The 20,118-nt window shown below is 40.5% G+C and overlaps 1 long non-coding RNA gene across 1 annotated transcript in view; it reads right to left on the reverse strand.

Annotated features, from left to right (window-relative positions):
* LOC145520893 (uncharacterized) overlaps window positions 1-20,118 on the reverse strand; it is an 867,842-nt gene that overhangs the window by 66,995 nt on the left and 780,729 nt on the right. The window contains exon 10 of the long non-coding RNA XR_014064880.1: window positions 1,782-1,923. This is a non-coding gene — a long non-coding RNA (uncharacterized LOC145520893). The remainder of the gene's footprint in view (window positions 1-1,781; window positions 1,924-20,118) is intronic.

Consider the following 20,118-nt stretch of genomic DNA (forward strand, 5'->3'; position numbering starts at 1 on the left):
CAGGCCGGGGAGCTGCTCAAGTTCACGTACAAGCCCATGTTAGTAATCTCTTGTTCTTTTACACTGGGTCCTCATTAAATGTTCATTTCCTTCTTCCTTCCCTTGTACTTATCCATATTTTGCCTACTAGTATGGGAGATTCTCCCCATGATTTCATCTCTGCATGGGGCTTGACAGGTACCCGGGGCTTGTGGAAATGGATGGGGATTGAGGTCCCCGGGTATTACTAAGATTACTAGCTTAGACAGAAGAGTGAAGAAAAAAAATAAAAAAGCAGATTGGAGAATAAAGGCACATTCAAGAGAATGTGTTTCTAGGGAACCAAGGGTCGATATAAAGTGAGAATGGAGTCCAAGAAAATACCCTTCTTAAGTAGGAAGCCTTTGCAAGCCTAGGGTGGTCTGTCCCTATTATTCCTTCCATATGCTGATGGGTTGTTCTGTGTGAGAAAAGGATGTCTATCCAAGGAATCTATCTGTGAATGACTGGTTAAATAACTACTTTTCCTCCAGGAGTTCCCCACAGGGCAACACTGAACCTGGACACCTGGGTTACTTCTATGTGCTCTAGTGACCATGCATTCTAGAGGGTCTGGTGGAATTAACTGTTAGTTCACCTTGGCTTCTAATTCCAACAAGAGGGAGTTTCACTTCAGCTCTTGATAATTATAAGTATTTTTTCAAAAAGCATGTACACACTTATTTGTCAAGGGGAACATTGAGATGACCTCTTATACCACTTCTTTCATAACTTTTACCAGCTTGTGGGTAAATCCTTGTGTATTTTCATTATTTTCCTACTGGGAGTTTGTCTACATCTTAAGTGTAGAGACTGCAATAAAAATAATCTTCCTAGCACATGGGAAATAACAATAACAATAACAGATTCCAGATAATTTATATAGGATATTTCTTAATTTATTCTTGAAAATCCACTTCCAGATTGTTCTGCTCTTCTATTTAGTAAGTTGAGGAAATGGTAAAAATCTTGCCTGAGGTCTCACAGCTAAGATGCTATGTGTGTGCTAAGCCGCTTAAGTTGTGTCTGATTCTTTGCAACCCCGTGGACTGTAGCCTGCCAGGCTCCTCTGTCCATGAAAATTTAAAAACAACAAAGGAATAAGTACTGGTGAAGATGTGAAGAAACTGGACTCCTTGCACATTACTGGTGGGAATGTAAAATGGTGTAGCCACTGTAGAAAATGATGCAACAATTCATCAAAAATTGAAACTCTATAGAATTACCATTTGACTTAGCAATTCCACTTCTGGGTATACACCTCAAAGAAGTGAAAGCAGGGACTCAAGCAGGTATTTGTACACCCACGTTCATAGCAGCATTATTCACCACAGCCAAAAGGTGGAAGCAACCTAGATGTGTCAACATGTCCAAATCAGAAGTTGGAGCCTCTGGGATTTGTTCTCAGACTATGTGAATTCACAGTCTGCTCTCGTAAGCATGGCTGTGAAAAGCCTAACCATACACATTGAAAAACTTTACATTGGGTATCATCTGGTGTCCAGAGCACATGATTCGAGCTTCTGGAAGATGGGAAGAGGGGTTTGCTAAGTGTCACTGAAGATGAGTGGTTCTCAACTAAGGGTGATTGCTATCCCCTTACCCAGCCCCGGGAATTGGACATTTGGCAAAGGCTGGAGACATTTTTGGTTATCAACACTGGGCCTGCCACATGCACTTATCTCTCGTGGATAGATACCAGGGATGCTACTAAACATCTTACAATGTGCAAGACAGCCCCCAGCGACCCACCAAAGACTTACCTGTCAATAGTACTGAGGTTGAGGAACTTCAGTGTAGAATATGAACTTAGACCTTCCTTCATGGAATTTCTTTACAATCTCTTTTGGTAGCTGAACTGTGCATCTTCAAATTTCACTCCACAAAACTCAGGTGGGCAAGAACCTAGATGATTTATATTTGACCCTTATGGAAGGTTTATGTTAGCTTCAAAGGACCCTTGATTTGCCAGTGAAGTAGTGTCTATCCACAGTATGCCTCTATAATATTTAATTTTTTCTTAATCCTGTTGTTTTATGATCTTCATCCAGATATCACACATAACTTGAACAAAACATCATACATCAATTTTCCTCAAGTCAATATATAAAATCTTAGTGTTTAGTAATCTGAATATATCATGAGGTCCTCTCAAAATATTCTGTCATTTTGACTTTGCATGTTTATTTCCCAGATTTCAATTTGATTTTCAAGGTTAATTCCAGTGTAATGATGACTTTGTAGTACTTGTGAGACATGAAAGCTTGTGTCCTCATAGTCTCACCTTCCTCTCCCAAACCCTTTGGGTCTACATCAGAATACAAATTTTCATTATTGAGGCTGAGCTTATTCATTGAAATGATTCTGATAGAAACACATTTCTATGATTTTTACATGAAGTCAGGAGTTTTACTGGCTATTGATTAACAGCCCTAATCTGAGCTCCCCCTGGAGATATAATCAAAACTCTTTCAGTGACGTTGAACCACAGATTGGGGAGGAATAAATTTCACAACTCAAACCCTACTCATCTCAGTCAGCTCTATCCCAAATCAATCTTGACATCACAAAAAAAGCTGAACAACCAGAAATTATGTGCATCCTGATACAACACAAGAGGAAACACACAGCCTCACCCCTGAAGGATTCTTACCAAAAGCAAAATTTAACCAGAATGTAATCAAGTCTCCAGATCTAACGGCGTACTTACAGGAAATTAGGGAGATAGAAGAACAAATAAAATGACACAATCAGAAAACAATCAGCTAGAATCAGAATGTGGGAAATCCAAAGGCAATGGGCCTCATTAATCCAAAGGCAATGGGCCTCATTTGGACTCTGATTCACGTAAACCGAGTCCAAAGAGACATTTGAGACAAGAAGGAAAATTTGAACATGGGCTGGGTATTCGGTGATGTTAAGGAATCACTGTTAATTTTGTCAGAGGTGATAACGACCTCGTGGTTCTGTTAAAAACAAGTTAGGCATGCTGATTGCTAGCGACGATGTTTTTCCAGACATGAGATTCCATTGTCTTACATCAGATGTTCAGGATGAACTGTTTATAACCTGGCACAACACGGGTCCTCTCACACGCCCTGACAGTAACATTCAACAATGGATTATCTTGCAGCCATGAACTGCAGAGTGGGCAATGATGCTTTATCATGAAGATGACAGGCAGATTTAACCCTGCCTCGCACAAATCACCTTGGTAAAGGCAAAAGCATTCTTTCAACACATTAACTGAATTAGCAATAACCAGAAGTAACATTCAGATGGGGCATGATGAAGAGAGAAGGAGAGCCAAAGTGTTGCTGTGGGCACACGATGAAGTTGCAGCTGCCGAGTCATGCTAATGGGCACAGAGAGCCCCCGAGCTGGGCTGGATAGTGTTCTTGAACTGGGAAAATGGCACATTTTGCTTATGGATCTTTTGGACGGTAAAACATAACAAAAGGCATGCAACCAACTAGTAAATCAGTTGATATTTCATGATTTTCAGTTTAATAACTCTCCATTTAGTTCTATTAGTATAAAGGTAGTGGTAATGCTATTTATTAAAAAGGTCCCCTGCTTTTGTTGGATTTGTGCCTGGAGACAGTCAAGTTGCTCAGTCATGTCTGACTTTTTGTGATCTCATGAACTGTAGCCCACCAGGATCCTCCGTCCATGGAATTTTCTAGGCAAGAGTACTGGAGTGGGTTGCCATTTCCTTCTCTATGGGGTTTTCTTGACCCAGGAATCGAACCTAGGTCTCCTGCATTGTGGGCAGACAAGCTTTACCCTCTGAGCCACCAGGGAAGCCCCTATAGCTTAATAGGATTTGTGCCTATATAGCTTTAAAAGTGTGACTATCATCACCTTCATTCTCAATAGGCTTAAAACCACAAGCAGAACACACTTGAGTCAATGCTTTGACTTGGCCTCAAACATGTGATTTCAGTTCGAGCCACTAGTATAACAGCATCAAGAGACGAATAGAAATTTAGGCAGAGGGTGGACTTGATCATCTTGGACTTGGAGGCTATAACCTCAGTATATCAACAGATGTATTGAGAAAGCAAGAAGCAGTGAAGAATCACACGGATCGTCTAGCTTTAATCATTCAGTACAATATCACATCCAGTTTTACTAATCAACTGAAACCTCTTTGGAATGATTTAACTTACAGTTTCATGTCAAAGAGACAAAACGATAACAGGCCTATTCTTTTTCTGTCTTCGATCCTTCTCCCTTTTTTTTAAAAAAAGGTTTTTTGATGTGGACCATTTTTTTAAAAGTCATTATTAAATTTGTTACAACATGCTTCCATTTTACATTTTGGCCTTTTGGCTCCTGAGGCATGTGGGATCCTAACTCCCCAACCAGGGATGAAACCCATAGACACTGTAATGGAAGGCAAAATCCTAACCACTGGGCCGTCAGGGAAGTCCCTGTCTTTGATCCTTCTTGCTTCCTAACTGAGTTGAGTTCTATCCACCACCTCTCCGAAGCATGGAACGGAAGACCACAGGAGTGAATGGCTGAAGAGGAGATCTCAATTCTTACTCTGACTTGGCAAAACACTCATTTCAATTCTCTTGACTGCACTTTTTAAGACATGGTGAAGAATTACAGTGTGAATGAAGACATAGTTTCACAGTGGATTTCGACCTCATTTTCTGTCCTGGCTCAGGCAGTACCTATGGAAACTCCTCAGTTGCGATGGAAGCACTCACTTCCATGGTGGAATGGGGGAGGGGCTCATACCCCGGGGTAAGATGTGCTGTGTACAAGTACTTGCCACGCCACCCAGGGGAAGATCACCCCTTTCTCTCCACAGGACTGTCAGGCTGGGTCACATGACCTTCTGTGACCAGTGACAAGTGACTGGAGATGAGGAGGCACTTCTGTTCAGAAGCCTAAGAGCCCAAGTGGAGTTTGCCGTGTTGTCCTTTTTTCTCTCATGAGATGAGTGATGTGTTGGATAGAGACCCATCCCTCAGCTTGGGTCCCGGAGTAAAGATGCTGTGGAGCAGAACTGCAGCCAGATTACATGATGGACAGGTAATCTGAGTGGACAGGACACCTGTGTTGATGCAAGCCACCAGGACTGAAGCGTGGTTGTTATTATTTTGTTTTACTACAGCACAACTTATCCTATCCTATCTTGGTATACACTCCCAGGGCGCAGATCAGATCTGAGGTGGGGTGCTGAAAGAAGTAGGTATCACTTGAAAATGCCTCTTGGATGATTCTCAAGTGCCCTACAGCGTGTGTCACGGTAAAGACCATTTCATCAAGGAGATGCTCTTCCCCACAGACTGTCAGCATGAACATCTTGGTCTCAAACATATACCATGCTTTGACGATCAGTTTAGCTGCTTACTTGCCTTCTATGCTAGAATGCTACCTTCCAATATATGGAGGATGTAATTATTTATGATACATAAACCTGGTCCTCGTGATTTTGTTTCAGTGTATTTCCTCTTTTACTTTTTTGCATCTTCTATTGCAGTTTAACTGCCTTTTGAAGCTTAAGATCACCGTTGGGCTTTATGATCTTATAACCAGGCTGAACTGCTTAAGCATGGAAGCAGAACACAATATGGGCCAAGAGCAGAGGCTGAGTTCCTATTAAGTTACAACAGACCCTTAGAGCCTTGTATTTGATGCTGCTGTTGGTAGTGGTTTCGCTGCTAAGTTGTATCTGATTCTTACGACCCCATGGACAGCAGCCTGCCAGGCTCCTCTGTTCATGGAAATTCCCAGGCAAGAATACTGGCATGGGTTACCATCTCCTTCTCCAGGGGATCTTTCCCACCCAGTGATCAAACCTGTATCTCCTGAATCAGCACGCAAATTCCTTACTGCTGAGCCACCAGGGAAGCACATTTGATGCTGTAACATATGACAACTTCTCTCACTTAACCAAAGAGGACATTTGAGACTTAGAGGTGTTAAGTACTTTGCCTAAAGTCCACCACCTGAAAAGTGGAAGGGACATAGCAATAGGCCAGTCCCATTATCCTTTACCCCCAAACACCCTCCACCAAGTAACTTAGCTCCCTTCCGCTGTCTTTTCCAATTTACTTAATCCAAAGGATTCCTTTGTAAGCATGGGCTTCTCCTTCTTTCCTTTATATTCTTTATTTGCAGTTGTTTCAAATTTGGCTCAGGATCTGGCAGAATATGCTAGTTTATGTTGTAATAACTGAAACTCCTCTGGAGATCAGTGGCTTCACAGAACATGACTTTAAATGTCCATCATGCTACATAACCAACAGAAGCAGCAGGCTCTTAGCCACTTCTAGTCACCCTGGGCATGAGATTGATACATCTTGCCCCTTGATTATATGAAGGCCCATTGCAGAAAACACAAATACAATGCATCAGGCACAGGCTTTTAAAGCCTCCCAGTAGAAATGACACGTATCATTTTCATGTTCATCTGCCATGCTTACCTTCAAATCACAGTGGGAAAACAGTCTTGTCATGGACTTTGGTGAAGGGGAGAGTTGGAATATTCATCAAAACTTAAAAATGTTTGAGGCATAGTCTGTGCCCCATGGCATTTTGTCATGATACAAATAAAGCATCTTTTATTAAAACATACACAGCAGCACCTGTGGGCATAAAGACATACTTGATGCTCCTGGGCTGGAATCTGTCAGACAATGGGAACTGTCCAACTTACACTGGAGTTTCTTTTTATCACAGCTTAGATTTTTCAGGTCTTTTTACTTTCAGAGTCTCAAACCAGGACTTCATTCCTACGCAAGATGAAAGGTAGCATTTGATGGCCAGGGAGTAAAATTCCTATCTTAGACTGATCGACGGGTCCTTACTTCAAGAACTTGTTCTATAATATGGTCTAAACATTCTATCTGTTTGTAAATAGGCTCATAGTTTGGCTAATGCAGGTAAATGAAGGAAAGAGGCACACATTATAAATTATCTCATTAAAAATTAAAGCCGGATAAAATTGTATACATTTCACTAAATTACCTTTCTAGGCTTTGCAAATATTCCGAGGGCGGCTAATCTCTTCATTTTAATTAGATTGCACATCTTTTTCAAAGGCTACTGTCCTGATGTTTTAATATAAAAAGATTGTTCCTATTTAAGGCAGAAATCTGGAGAACTGAGAATTAACACTTACTGTTAACCTTTTCCTAAGGGGAAAGATTTAACTTCAAGTAAGGAAGACCCTTCGTATGTGAACCACATTTCTGATTTTTAAAATAGAGTAACAGCAAATGAAACCTCACATGTCTAAAATGACAATTCCTGGGACTTCCCTGGTGGTTGAATGGTTGGGACTCTGTGCTTCCACTGCAGAGGGCACAGGTTTGACCCCTGGTTGGGAAACAAAGATCCCACAAGCTGCCTGGGGCGGTCAAAATAAATTAAACATAAAATAAAATGAACAAAAAAACCTGCCCGCCTCTTCCTGTGCTCCTTCCTTAGCTCATTTTTCCCCTTATCCTTGATCATTACTCAATATGTTTCATATTTTGCTTATTTTTCATTGTTTCCCTCCTTCATTAATTTGAGGACTTTTGTGTGGCTCATGTGCTTTACCTTCTCTGAAAAGTAATGTGCCTTGTCCCTAGTAGTTGAACAGATGAGTGAATGACAGAAATTTCAAACTGTCACAATTAAGAAGCATCTGCCACTTGAACATCAAATCTACAAGGATGGTCTCTTGGTCAATCTTTCCCTCCAACTCTATCTCTGGCACCTAGAACACTGCTGGGGTTCAAGCGGGTTCTCTAAAAATATTAGTGAACCAAAGCACCCTTGTGATCTAAGGAAAGAGATGCTGTGCAGGTTCATTTGAATGGCAGGCAGCGAGAAGCATGGCCTGACACTAACATACATCTTGAGGGACACATGGACAACTTTGCTCAGGTGACCCCAATATTCCCGATGCTTTGTGTTTTAGAGAGAATATAAATTCAGTAAGTATTACCAGGTTTTGGTTTTTTTTTTTTTTTTTTTTTTGCCATGTCATGCAGCATGTGGGACATTAGTTCCCCAACCAGGGATTGAACCCATGACACTTGCTTTGGAAGCGCAGTCTTAACCACTGGACAGCCAGGGAAGTCTCTCAGTAAGTATTGTCGAACTTACAACTTAAGATGAATTGTTCAATTAGAATTAATGAATATTAGGATTTTTTTTTTCCAGAAGCTCTGTCCAGCCTTTACAAATACTATTATCTGGCAGATGGGTTCTCTGAGAAAGAATCCAAATCTTGTCAAGAGTAGTAAAGGCCATGGAAAAACAGCATGGCAGGGAGATTGAATACAAATCTTAATAGGGTGTTAAGAGAGGAAGCATAGTTGAGCCTGTGTTCAGTACGAACGAGTCTTCCACATCACTTAGAAGTGGCTAAAATGACAGCATGACCTAGAAGCTATTTCAAAGGAAAGCATTTCTCAGAAAAGCAGAAGGTTGAGACGCTTCCTTAGGAAGTATGTAGATAGCCTACCATGGTGTTCAAACACATGGGCTTCCGCAGAGAGATGGCTGGTTTTAATTTCAATCATACTCTTTCCTGGCTGTGTGGCCAAAGACACTTTTGCTTTTACAAGTCCAAGTCTGCTCACCTTTAGAATAACAATCAAAATGGTTCCTAATGGGTGGGAATAAATGAGACTGCCTACATACCTAGCACAGTGACTAGCATACAGAGGGAACTAAATGTGAACTGCTATCATTATTTTTCTTGCTGTTGTTCAGGGCACTTCTATTGTCCAACCAGCCACACTTCTGCTTTATGTTCAATACGGAGGAGTAGAAGGCTTTCTTTGGGACTAAAAAAATGTCGTAATTTAGACTTCAACTCCAAGGCAAACTCAGATCACCTGAATAGTTCCCTTGCTGGGTCTGGACTTATGACCATTTGTGTATGTGTGGGTGAACAGAGGTCAAGGCCAACCCAGCCCAGTGCCTGGCCCGTGGTTGAAAGTGCTGTAAGTAGCTACTCAAAGCATGAGCCAATGTCAAGATCAAGTTAACCAAGGAAAAATGGAGCCTTCTCCTTAACGGTCAGATTCAGAGAGACTGCAATATGAAGTGATAGCCAGAAATCTGACCATCGAAGCTTTTGCATATCCTCTGTAAGAAATATAACATGGAGGAGAGTCATTTTTATCAATCTGTGCCTGAATATGCAAATATAAGTAGATGCTTTATATTCTTGTAGGATGACCTCACAGTTGATGTATGTCTTTCTGGCTTGACCATGTAAAATTTGAATCACATCACTATAAGTGGCAAACTGAGAGGGAAGACTGAGATGTTTTAAAAATTCTTGGGGCACATGACCCTCAGGGAGAGTTTTAAACTGCATGCCAATTAAATCTCCCTTCAGATATGAAATTGTCAGAATGACTGAAGAGATCATGTCTCATCAGCTACTTGCAGAAGAATGAAATTAGAGCACTTCTTAATGCCATATGCAAAAATAAACTCAAAATGGACTGAAGACCTAAATGTAAGGCTGGACACTATAAAACTCAGCTGAAAACATAAGCAGAACACTCTTTAATATAAATCACAACAAGATCATTTCTCCTAGAGTAATGAAAATAAAAACAAAAATAAACACATGGGACCTAATTAAATTTAAAAGCTTTCGCATAGCAAAGGAAACCATACACAAGACGAAAAGCTAATGCTCATAATGGGAGAAAATATTTGCAAATGCAGCAACTGACAAGGGATTAATCTCCAAAATCTACAAACAGCTCATGCAGCTAAATAGCAAAATAACAAACAACCCAATCAAAAAATGGGCAGAAGACCTAAATAGACATTTCTCCAAAGAAGATATATAGACTGCCAACAACACATGAAAAGAGGCTCAAAGTCACTAATTATTAGAGAAATGCAAATCAAAACTACAATGAGATATCACTTCATGCAAGTCAAAATGACTACCATGAAAATGTACAAATAATAAATGCTGGTGAGGGTGTGGAGAAAAGGGAACCCCCCCGCAACACTGTTGAAAGTGAAAGTCACCCAATGGTGTCCGACTCTTTGCAACCCCATGGACTATGCAGTCCACACCAGGCCAGAAGACTGGAGTGGGTAGCCGTTCCCTTCTCCAGGGGATCTTCCCAACTCAGGGATGGAACCCAGGTCTTCTACATTGCAGACGGATTCTTTACCAGCTGAGCCACCAGGGAAGCCCCTACACTGTTGAGGGAAATGTAAATTAATACAGCCACTATCAAAAACATATGGAGGTGCCTTAAAACACTAAAAATAGAACTCCCATATGACTTAGCAATCCCACAGTTGGGCATATATCCAGAGAAAACCATAATTAAAAAAGGCACATGCACTCCAATATTCACTGCAGCACTATTTACAACAGCCAGGACATGGAAGCAACCTAAATGTCTGTCGATAGAGGAGTGGATAAAGATGTGGTACATATACACAATGGAATATTATGCAGCCATAAAAAATGAATGTCTCATACCTTTCGTATAGCCAGCACGCTACCAAAATAACTGAATGATTAGAACAGACGTGTGTCCACTGCAATGGCGCTCCCCAGTTTAACCAAAATTAAATAAAACAAAAATAAAACTGTTAAAAAATCAAAAAAAAAAAAAAAAATGAATGGAACTGGTTCATTCATAGAGATGTAGGTGGACCTAGAGACTGTCATTCAGAGTGAAGTAAGTCAGAAAGAGAACAACAAATATTGTGTATTAACATGTGGACTCTAATAAATGGTATGTTGTTGTTGTTGTTGGGTCACTAAGTTGTGTCTGAGTCTTGTGACCCTAGGGACTGTAGCCCACCAAGCTCCTCTGTCCGTGGGATTTTCCAGGCAAGAATACTGGAGAGGAGTGGGTTTACATTTCCCTCTCCGGGGATCTTCCCTACCCACGGATTGAATCCATGCCTTTTGTATCTTTTGTGTTGGTGAGTAGATTTTTTTTACCACTATGCCACCTGGGAAGACCTAACAAATGGTACAGATGATCTAACTTGCAAAACAGAAATAAAGCTGTGGAGAACAAACATACAGATACCAAGGGGGAAAGAGGGATGGGATGAATTTAGAGACTGAGACTGAGGTATATACACTATTGATACTATGTATAAAATAGATAATAGATACTGAGAACCTACTGTATAGCTCAGGGAACTCTTACTCAATGCTCTGTGGTGACCTAAATGGCAAGGAAACCCCAAAACAAGGACATATATGTATACATAGAGCTGATTCACTTTGCTATGCCGTAGAAACACAACATTGTAAAGCAACTATACTCCAGTAAAAGTTAAAGCAACGATCATGTCTTATATTAGCTCTACCTTCATGAAAGATCTTCTAGTTAATTTTTACTTTTTAAATTCATAAATTCTTGTTTATGTGGGGCCTTCTTAACTCCTACTTTCAAATTGTCTTTTTTTTTTTGATTGAAATTTGTTTTGAGATAATTATAGATTCACTATGGTCACAAGAAATATCATAGAGCTATCCTTTGTACACTTAGCTTAGTCTTCCCAATGGGAAAATTTTGCAACATTATAGTATATAGTTATTCCTTTCATCCTGGGGCCCAACTCCAGACAAACTGTCCTCTACTTCTAAAAATGTGTCATTTCAAAAATGCTATGTGAATGTAATCCTCAAGTATGAAACTTTGGGGATTGACTTTTCCATTCAGCATAATTCCCCGGAGATCCATCCATGTTGCCACATGCATCAACTATTTATGTATTCTTTAATGGTTGATAATTAGTTCATTGTATGTAGGTACCTCAGAGCTGGTTTATACATTCACCTGTTAAAGGAGATCTGGGTTGATCCCAGGTAGGGCTATTAGAATAGGACTGCTGTGAACATTTCTGTACAGGCTTCTGTGTAAATATAAATTTCATTTTGGAGGGACAGTGATGGTTGCATGTTTAGTGTATTTAGAAATTGCGCAGATGTTTCCAGAGGCTATATTATTTTCCATTTTCATTAACAATGCAATGTTTAAGTGATCCAGTGTCTCCATGTACTAGCATTTGGTGTTGTCATTCTGTTTCTCTTTTAGCCATTCTGTGATGTTTGATATCTCTATACTGTGATATTTTGTAGCAGTTCTTACTTGCATTTCCTTAGTGGTTAGTGACGCTGAACATCTTTTCATTGGCTTATTTGCCTTTGTGTATCTTCTTCAGTAAAATATCTGTTTATATCTTTTCTCCATTTTCAAATTTTAATGCTTGCATTGTATATGGTATTGTGTTTTTAATTTCAGTTTCGGCATGCTTGTTATTATGCAGAAATCTGACTTTTTTGTGTGTGTTGATCTCGTATGCTGTAAACCTGAATTCATGCAGTAAATTAAATCTTTTTCAGACTATGCCTCTGGTCACCATATAGCTGAAATACACAATGCTCAGGCAAAAGCCTGAGGTCCTTGGAGTTACTTATTTTGAAGTGGACCCAAGGCCACTGTCTGTTTATTAAATCTTTTCGATTTTCAGCAGACAACTAGGAGATGCTACCACAGAAGACACTGTTCATCAGGTTTTTAAAAAATTGTGATCTGTTTTAACTGGCCTACTCTGCATGTAGAATACATTAAGCCTAATGACAGAGAAATGATCTGCGATCAGAATTTCATGATTTTAAATCTGGAATGACTTGTCAAGAAATCTCTGGTTTAAGGGATTAATTTCCACAATATACAAACATTTCATGCAGCTCAATAAAAAAAAAAAAAAAAAGACAATCCAACAAAAAATGAGTGGAAGACTCAAATAGTTCTCCAAAGAAGACACACAGTTGACTAAGAGGCACATGAAAAGATGTTCAATGTCATTAATTGTTAGAGAAATCCAAGTCAAAACTACAATGAGGTACCACCTCATACCAGTTACAGTGCCTACCATCAAAAAAATCCACCAACAATAAATGCTGGAGAGGGTGTGGAGAAAAGGGAACCCTCTTACACTGTTGGGAATGTAAATTGGTGAAGCCACTATGGAAAACAGTATGAAGGTTCCTTAAAAAGCTAAAACTAGAACTACCATGTGACCCAGCATTTCCCACAATTCAGCATATATCCTTAGAAAACCATAATTTAAAATGATATATGTACCCTAATGTTCATTGTGGAACTATTTACAATAGCCTGGACAAGGAAACAATGTAAATGTCCAGGACAGATGAATGGATAAAGCAGATGCGGTACATATATACAATGGAATGTTACTCAGCCATTAGAAGGAATGAAACTGGGTCATTTGTAGAGATGTGGATGGACCTAAGTCTGTCATACAGAGTAGAGTAAGTCAGAAAAACAAACAAACAAAAACATATATTAACACATATGTGGAATCTAGCAAATGGTACGGATGAACCTATTTGCAGGGCAGGAATAGAGAAGCAGATATAGAAAATGGACCTGTGGACATGGTGGGGAGAGTGGTGGGATGAACTGGGAGATGGACACATATACACTACCATGCGTAAGACAGCTAGCTAGTGGGAAGCTGTAGTATATATAGCACAGGGAGCTCAGTGTGGCGCTCGGCGGTGACCTAGAGGGACAGGAGGGAGGTTGGTGGGTGGGAGGGAGATCCAAGGGGGAGGGATATATGCATACACATAACTGATTCACGTCATTGTACAGAAGAAACTAACAACACTGGAAAGCAACTATACACTGCCGCCATTCCCCCCCCCCACCAAAAAAAAAAAAATCCTTGGTTTACTAGCTCACAGTAAAGTTTAGGGGGTTTAGAACCCAAATTTAAGTCGTACATGATCTCAGAAATAACAGAATGTGCAGAAGCCACTTTGAAGAGAATGCGGGGCCAAAATGACACTTTTCAGCAACCGGCCCAAAACAGCACAAGACAAAAACTAGTGCCATGTATCTTTCTTGCTTGCGCTCCTCTCCCTCTGAAGAGTTTCCTTTAAAAATTAAATAGGACCAAATCCTCAACTTCATTTTTCCCCCAGGTCTCTAATTTTGATTCAGAACCACATCTTTGTTTAAGGGTTTATGTAGATAAACCTCAATTTTGTCAATCTCAATTTTGTCTAAGAAGTAGGATCAACTTCTAATTTTCCATGTTAAATCCCACGCTCTGCTTTCTCCTGCAATATTCTCAAGACGATGGCACCAGGTTGTGTCCCACACTGGGCCAGACGTTCTCAGGAAACCGAGTAAGTAACTGTCCCTGTACTTGCTTCACGTTTTGCATCAGATGCTGGAGAGAACAGAGGGGAATCCCAGATTGTCATTGTCTCTGCCCTTTTTTACCCAGTTCTGTGAGGTATTTGGAGTCCTTCTGGGGTAGCCTGGGGTTCCTGGGGTCAGCCCTTGACTCAAGTCAAATTAATCCATGTGGTCCCATTTCCATAACCATTTGAAGAGATCTGAAGGCTTCTCTATGTGGCAAGACCTAACACCACAAGTATAGATGAGACTCACACCTCTGTCACTAATTGGTAAAGAATATGCTGAAGCCAGAGGAGGAAACTCGGATGTCGTGGGAGGGGTAGACGGGAAATGCCCTTCAACAAGACAGGCCTGCATGGGACATCAGAGCAGAGTGGGGACTGAGCAGAGCTTACAATGTGACTTCACCTCGAATCACCCATATAAAAGCAAATTTTAGGGTGTTGCATAAGACTATGGACTTTCCAGGTGGCGCTAGTGGTAAAGAACCCGCCTGTCAATGCAGGAGACATAAGAGACACCAGTTCGATCACTGGGTTAGGAAGATCCCCTGGAGAAAGGCATGGCAACCTACTCCAGTATTTTGCCTGGAGAATCCCATCGACTGAGGAGCCTGGAAGGGCCTGGAGGGCTCCTGTTCAGAGGGTCACAAAGAGTCGGACACGACTGAAGTGACTTGGTACGCATAAGACTAGGAAAAAAAAGACCACCTGCCATTTAAATTTATTTGCAAGACCACAAGCATAAAACCTCTCGGTGGTGGTTCAAACTACAAAGGGGAAAAAGATACTTAGGATCTCAGAGGGTGCTTGTCTGCAGGTCTGCACAGATAACCACATATCAGACCAGTGACCTGAGACTAGCTGCCAGGCAGCCTCAGCAAAGATGGCTTACTGGTCCTTCTGACTTTGGCTAGTACCCACACTTCTGATTCTGTATTAGACGCTGAATTCTGAAGATTGCCTTTTAATTCAAGCAAACAGACATTTATTAAAATTACTTTTCTGAGAAACATATTTATGTGCGTTATAAACAAGAACACTTTTTAACATTAAAAAATTTGAACTTTAAAAAATATGTAAAATGTTCAAGAAATGTAAACAGGAATTTTCATCTCATTTTCCATATGGTTATGTAAGCACCTTAAATATCAACACAGATCACAGACAGGCCCATTTACATGCATAGGAATGCTCTAAATAAGAAAAAAAATTCAAAATTGTTTCCAAAATTAAAATGTTATTTTTTGGCAGCTGAAATAATACTTGTAATCAGAAAGACTGAAGGATAATATGTACTACAAGTAAGTAAAATGCCCACATAATGGAAGCTTTTTTTCCCTTAAGAAGCAACTTTAAAATGTTCATAATCTAACATTTCTATATATACTTTTCTACAGGTTTTGACTTTTTCTATTTGAAGATGGGTGCATGAAATTAGGAGAAGGCAATGGCACCCCACTCCAGTACTCTTGCCTGGAAAATCCCATGGACGGAGGAGCCTGGTAGGCTACAGTCCATGGGGTCGCTAAGAGTCGGACACGACTGAGCGACTTCACTTTCACTTTACCCTCTCATGCACTGGAGAAGGAAATGGCAACCCACTCCAGTATTCTTGCCTGGAGAATCCCAGGGACGGTGGAGCCTGGTGGGCTGCCGTCTATGGGGTCGCACAGAGTCGGACACGACTGAAGCGACTTAGCAGCAGCAGCATGAAATTAGATTTTCTTGATGACTCATGCTTACATTAGAAACAGACATAATTGTTCAGCATTTCTTGTAAATTTTTCTTTTCTTTGTCCTCAATGACACTTATTTATATAAATTTATGCATTTATTTTATCTTCCCTGAACATCTCCACCAATTCAAATATTGCCTATCAATTGCAAAAGGTCAATAACCTAGATTGTTAGAACTATTTCTTAAATTAAAGTCATTACTGAATGAAATTTTAAGAAATGAGTAAGTTGAGAGAAGGGAGCTGTGACAATTATGTGATGATTATTTTAGGCAGAGTTCCTTTACATTTTTGTTTTATGTTTATATTTTGTCGTTGTTGCTTTGACTGTCAGTTTCTTGGTTAAGGGATTAGGTCCTGGGTTGCCCAACGAGTAACTTTTAGAACAACAGCTTTTTAAGAGGAAAATGGTGTCACTTGGTTTTTGATTAAATAAACCAACTTTTGTATGTTAAGACTGAATGAAATGTCAACTTTTGTTTTTAGTGTCAAATATATATATATATATATATATATATATATATATATACGACACTAAACATACATATATTGAAATATGTATTGAAATAAAGTAAAATATTTTAGTTCTTTTCTAACCAAAACAAAAATTCAAACTCATTTGAGTAAAAATACTCAGTACAGAGCTGAAAAACATACATATCAGTATCAGTTGCTAGGACTGATGTAACAAATTACCACAAACTAGGTGGCTGAAATCAACAACATTTGTTCCCTCCCAGTTCAGGAGGCTGGAATTTCAAGATCAAGATGTCATCAGGGTTAATTTCTTCCAGATACTCAAGAGAATCTGCTTCATTCCCATCTTGTAGCTTTAGATGGTTGTCAGAAATCCCTGGCCTGCCTCCCTCTAGTCTTTTCCTCCATCTTCACACAGTATTCGTGTGTGTGTGTGTGTGCGCACGTGTGTGTCCTCTCTCCTCTTCCCATAAGGACAGCAATCACAGGGTCCTAAAGCAGTCTGATGTCACCTTAGTTTGATTATACCTGCAAAGACTATTTCCACATGAGGTCACATTCCCAGGTACCACGGGTGGTGATGTGACCCTTTCTGGGGACACAATTTAACCCACTCTGTGTGTGTACATATTAGCTACTTAATAGGTACGATAGAATATACATTGTATAATAAGTACATACATTACAAACTCTCACTTGATAAATGGTTTTACAGATCTGGAGAAGACAGTCAACTGCATATCGATTTTTAAATGGCACAACTTAAAATATTTTAATGTCCCTCTTGGAAAAAGCATGTAACCTTCCAAGTTAAAGAATGAAGTTCCAACCCTAGGAAGCTCTCTATCCTGCTCACTCTATCTTGATTCTCAGCAAACATTCTAATTAGAACCAACCCTCATAATTACTTTTATATTAATAGCATTATAAGGTAAATGTTCTTCTCTCTGAGTTTTATCTCTCTGCTATAAATTGCATTGTTACTTTATATCATGCCCCTTCCATTATTAATTATTGGAGTCACTTTTTAGACAGGATTGGGGCCATGAGTAATTGTAGAAGCATCTGATAGATGATGGGGGACATTTTCCTTTCCATTGCAAGTTTGCCTCTCTATAATTTGGCTCTGAGTACATGGATAGAGTGAAGTGAAGTGAAGTCACTCAGTCGTGTCCAACTCTCTGCGATCCCACGGACTGACTGTAGCCTACCAGGCTCCTCCATCCATGGGATTTTCCAGGCAAGAATACTGGAGTGGGTTCCCATATCCTTCTCCAGGAGATCTTCCCAACCCAGGGATTAAACCCAGGTCTCCCGCATTGTAGGCAGACGCTTTACCGTCTGAGCCACCAGGGAAGTCCACATGGATAGACAACAATCCTTATTCATTCTGGGCGTTCCCGGAACCGGTGTAAAAAGCTATCAGACAGGTAAAGGGATTCTTCATTCATAACTCTCTGGTTTATTTTTATTTTTTCCCTGATGTTTTGCAAAGAAGAAAGTCCACGTGTGCTTACAAACATGAGGAGCTTCTAAGTCTAGGTGACACTCCCTACAGTTCAGTGAGCCACCAGCAAATTAGGACAAAAAATATAGTTTATATTTTCGGGTAACAAATTTCTCTTTCTACACTTTTAAGTTCATCACTGATGGATGACCTTGAGGAAGAAGACATTTTAGATCCTCAGCATTCCCAGATGCACCCAGAAATCCAACTTGATTCATTTTCACTCTTTTTAGTGTTCTGATTTATGCTTGAAGATCAGTTTTCATGAGCATCAGGTTGCCTTCCTCACAAGCCTTTCTAATTGGCACCATTATCCTGTGATGATGGGGTAACGGGCCCACGTCTCCTGAAAAGTACCGAAGTGTGCTTCGCCACAAAATACTCCTAAGTTTCGCTGCTTGAGGAGAATCTCTGCTGGATGCTGTGAATGGGATGGTAGCTGACAAAAATGTCAAAGGCGTAAGTTATTGTTCCAGTCCACTTGTAACCTTAGAATATGTTCCCCTAGTCACCCTATTAATGGAGATATATTATCTCTCTGAGAATTTCCTGTCAAACTCTGTTAAGTAAATAAAGGATAGGTGAAATATCAGAAACAGAGCTAACAAATGGAGCAGAGGCCTCTCCTGGAAAGAAGAGAGCCAGCTGTTTACTGTGCTAATTCGAAACAAAATGAAAATGTATGTTTTTCATCTTGGTGGAATATAATTTTCAAACACGGACTGAAAATTGGCTTTAGAAAAGACTTTTTTTTTTTTTTTTTTGAAAGGATATTCTGTGGTCTGGTTTTTGTGTGACAAATGTGACGAGGCCCTGACATAAGACAAATGCTTGGTTGAGCCTTGCATATTGCCTCTAAATTGAACTCAAACCACAAAGTAATGTTGGAATCATTTAGCTGGGTTAGTCTCAATGTGTCAAGATCAGAAGAGACTAGAATTTTTTTCCCCCCAATCTGGGACCCATAATCGTAACCACCGATGACCAGGCAGGGAGGGCCCCAGGAAGTGAGGGGTAAATGAGCAAAGCCGCCCAGCTCTCCGGGTCTGGTGACACTGTGCAGGTCTCAAGCCACACGGTGTACACTCAGAACTTCATCTTGTGGGTCAATAGTTCAACTAGGGGTCATTTTGTCCTCATGGGGACTTTGGGCAAGGTCTGGAGATGTTTCTGGTTGTTAACTGGGCAGTGGGAAGGCTTCTGGCACAGGTTGAGGCCACGAATGCTGCTCAACATCCTGCAATGCACAGGACAGCCCTCCTGACCAAGGAGCCTCAGGCCCAGCATGTTCACAGGCTTCCCAGATGGCGTTAGTGGTAAAGAACCTGCCTACCAATGCAGGAGACGTAAGAGATGTGGGTTCGATCCCTAGGTCGGGAAGAACGCCTAGAGGAGGGACACGGCAATCCACTCCACTATTCCTGCCTAGAGAATCCCATGGACAGAGGAGCCTGGCGGGCTATAGTCCATGGGGTTGCAAAGAATCAGACACAACTGAAGTGCCTTAGCGTGCGCGCGCACACATACACACACACATATACACCCACCCACCCACCCACCCACCATGTTCACAGGGTCAAAGTTGAGAAACCCTCCTGGCGAGCTGCAGTCCTACAGGCAGGATGTGGATTAGAACCACCTGGTAAGCTAGTCAAGAACAGGGGAGGCCAGGGATCATTGAAGTACTTGAGGGCCTGGGCCTTCGCATTTCTATCAAGTTTCCAGGGGATTCCCAGCCAAAGGAGAATCACTGCTATGGTGGTATTAATTAGGCTTGCAAGTCAGACATGAACCATTCTTGCAAACTGTTTCTGGGAGTACACCATCTTCAATTGTTCTATATCTCTTGCATAGGCAGGAAACCAATCCTGTGACAACTGATTAATCATTATTTCTCTAGACCAGTATCTCCCTGTCTGTGGGTTGTGAAGTTATAAAGGCTGTGAGAATCCATGTGTGCAAGCATTGCTAAAAGAACTGAAAAAATATTCTCTGATATATATAAATATATGACTATTTTCCAAATTGCATGGATGATCTGATTAATAATATAGGCATTCATTTAGAAGCATTACTCATCAAGATTTTTTTTTTAAGTAGATGAACACTAATATATGTGGGTTCATGAAATCTTTTGATATCTTGTAAAGGGTCCTCTGAATTGACAATCACCT

The sequence above is a fragment of the Giraffa tippelskirchi genome, chromosome 9 (assembly GCF_054371585.1).
Source record: "Giraffa tippelskirchi isolate mGirTip1 chromosome 9, T2T-mGirTip1v1.2.pri, whole genome shotgun sequence".
Lineage (NCBI taxonomy): Eukaryota > Metazoa > Chordata > Mammalia > Artiodactyla > Giraffidae > Giraffa > Giraffa tippelskirchi.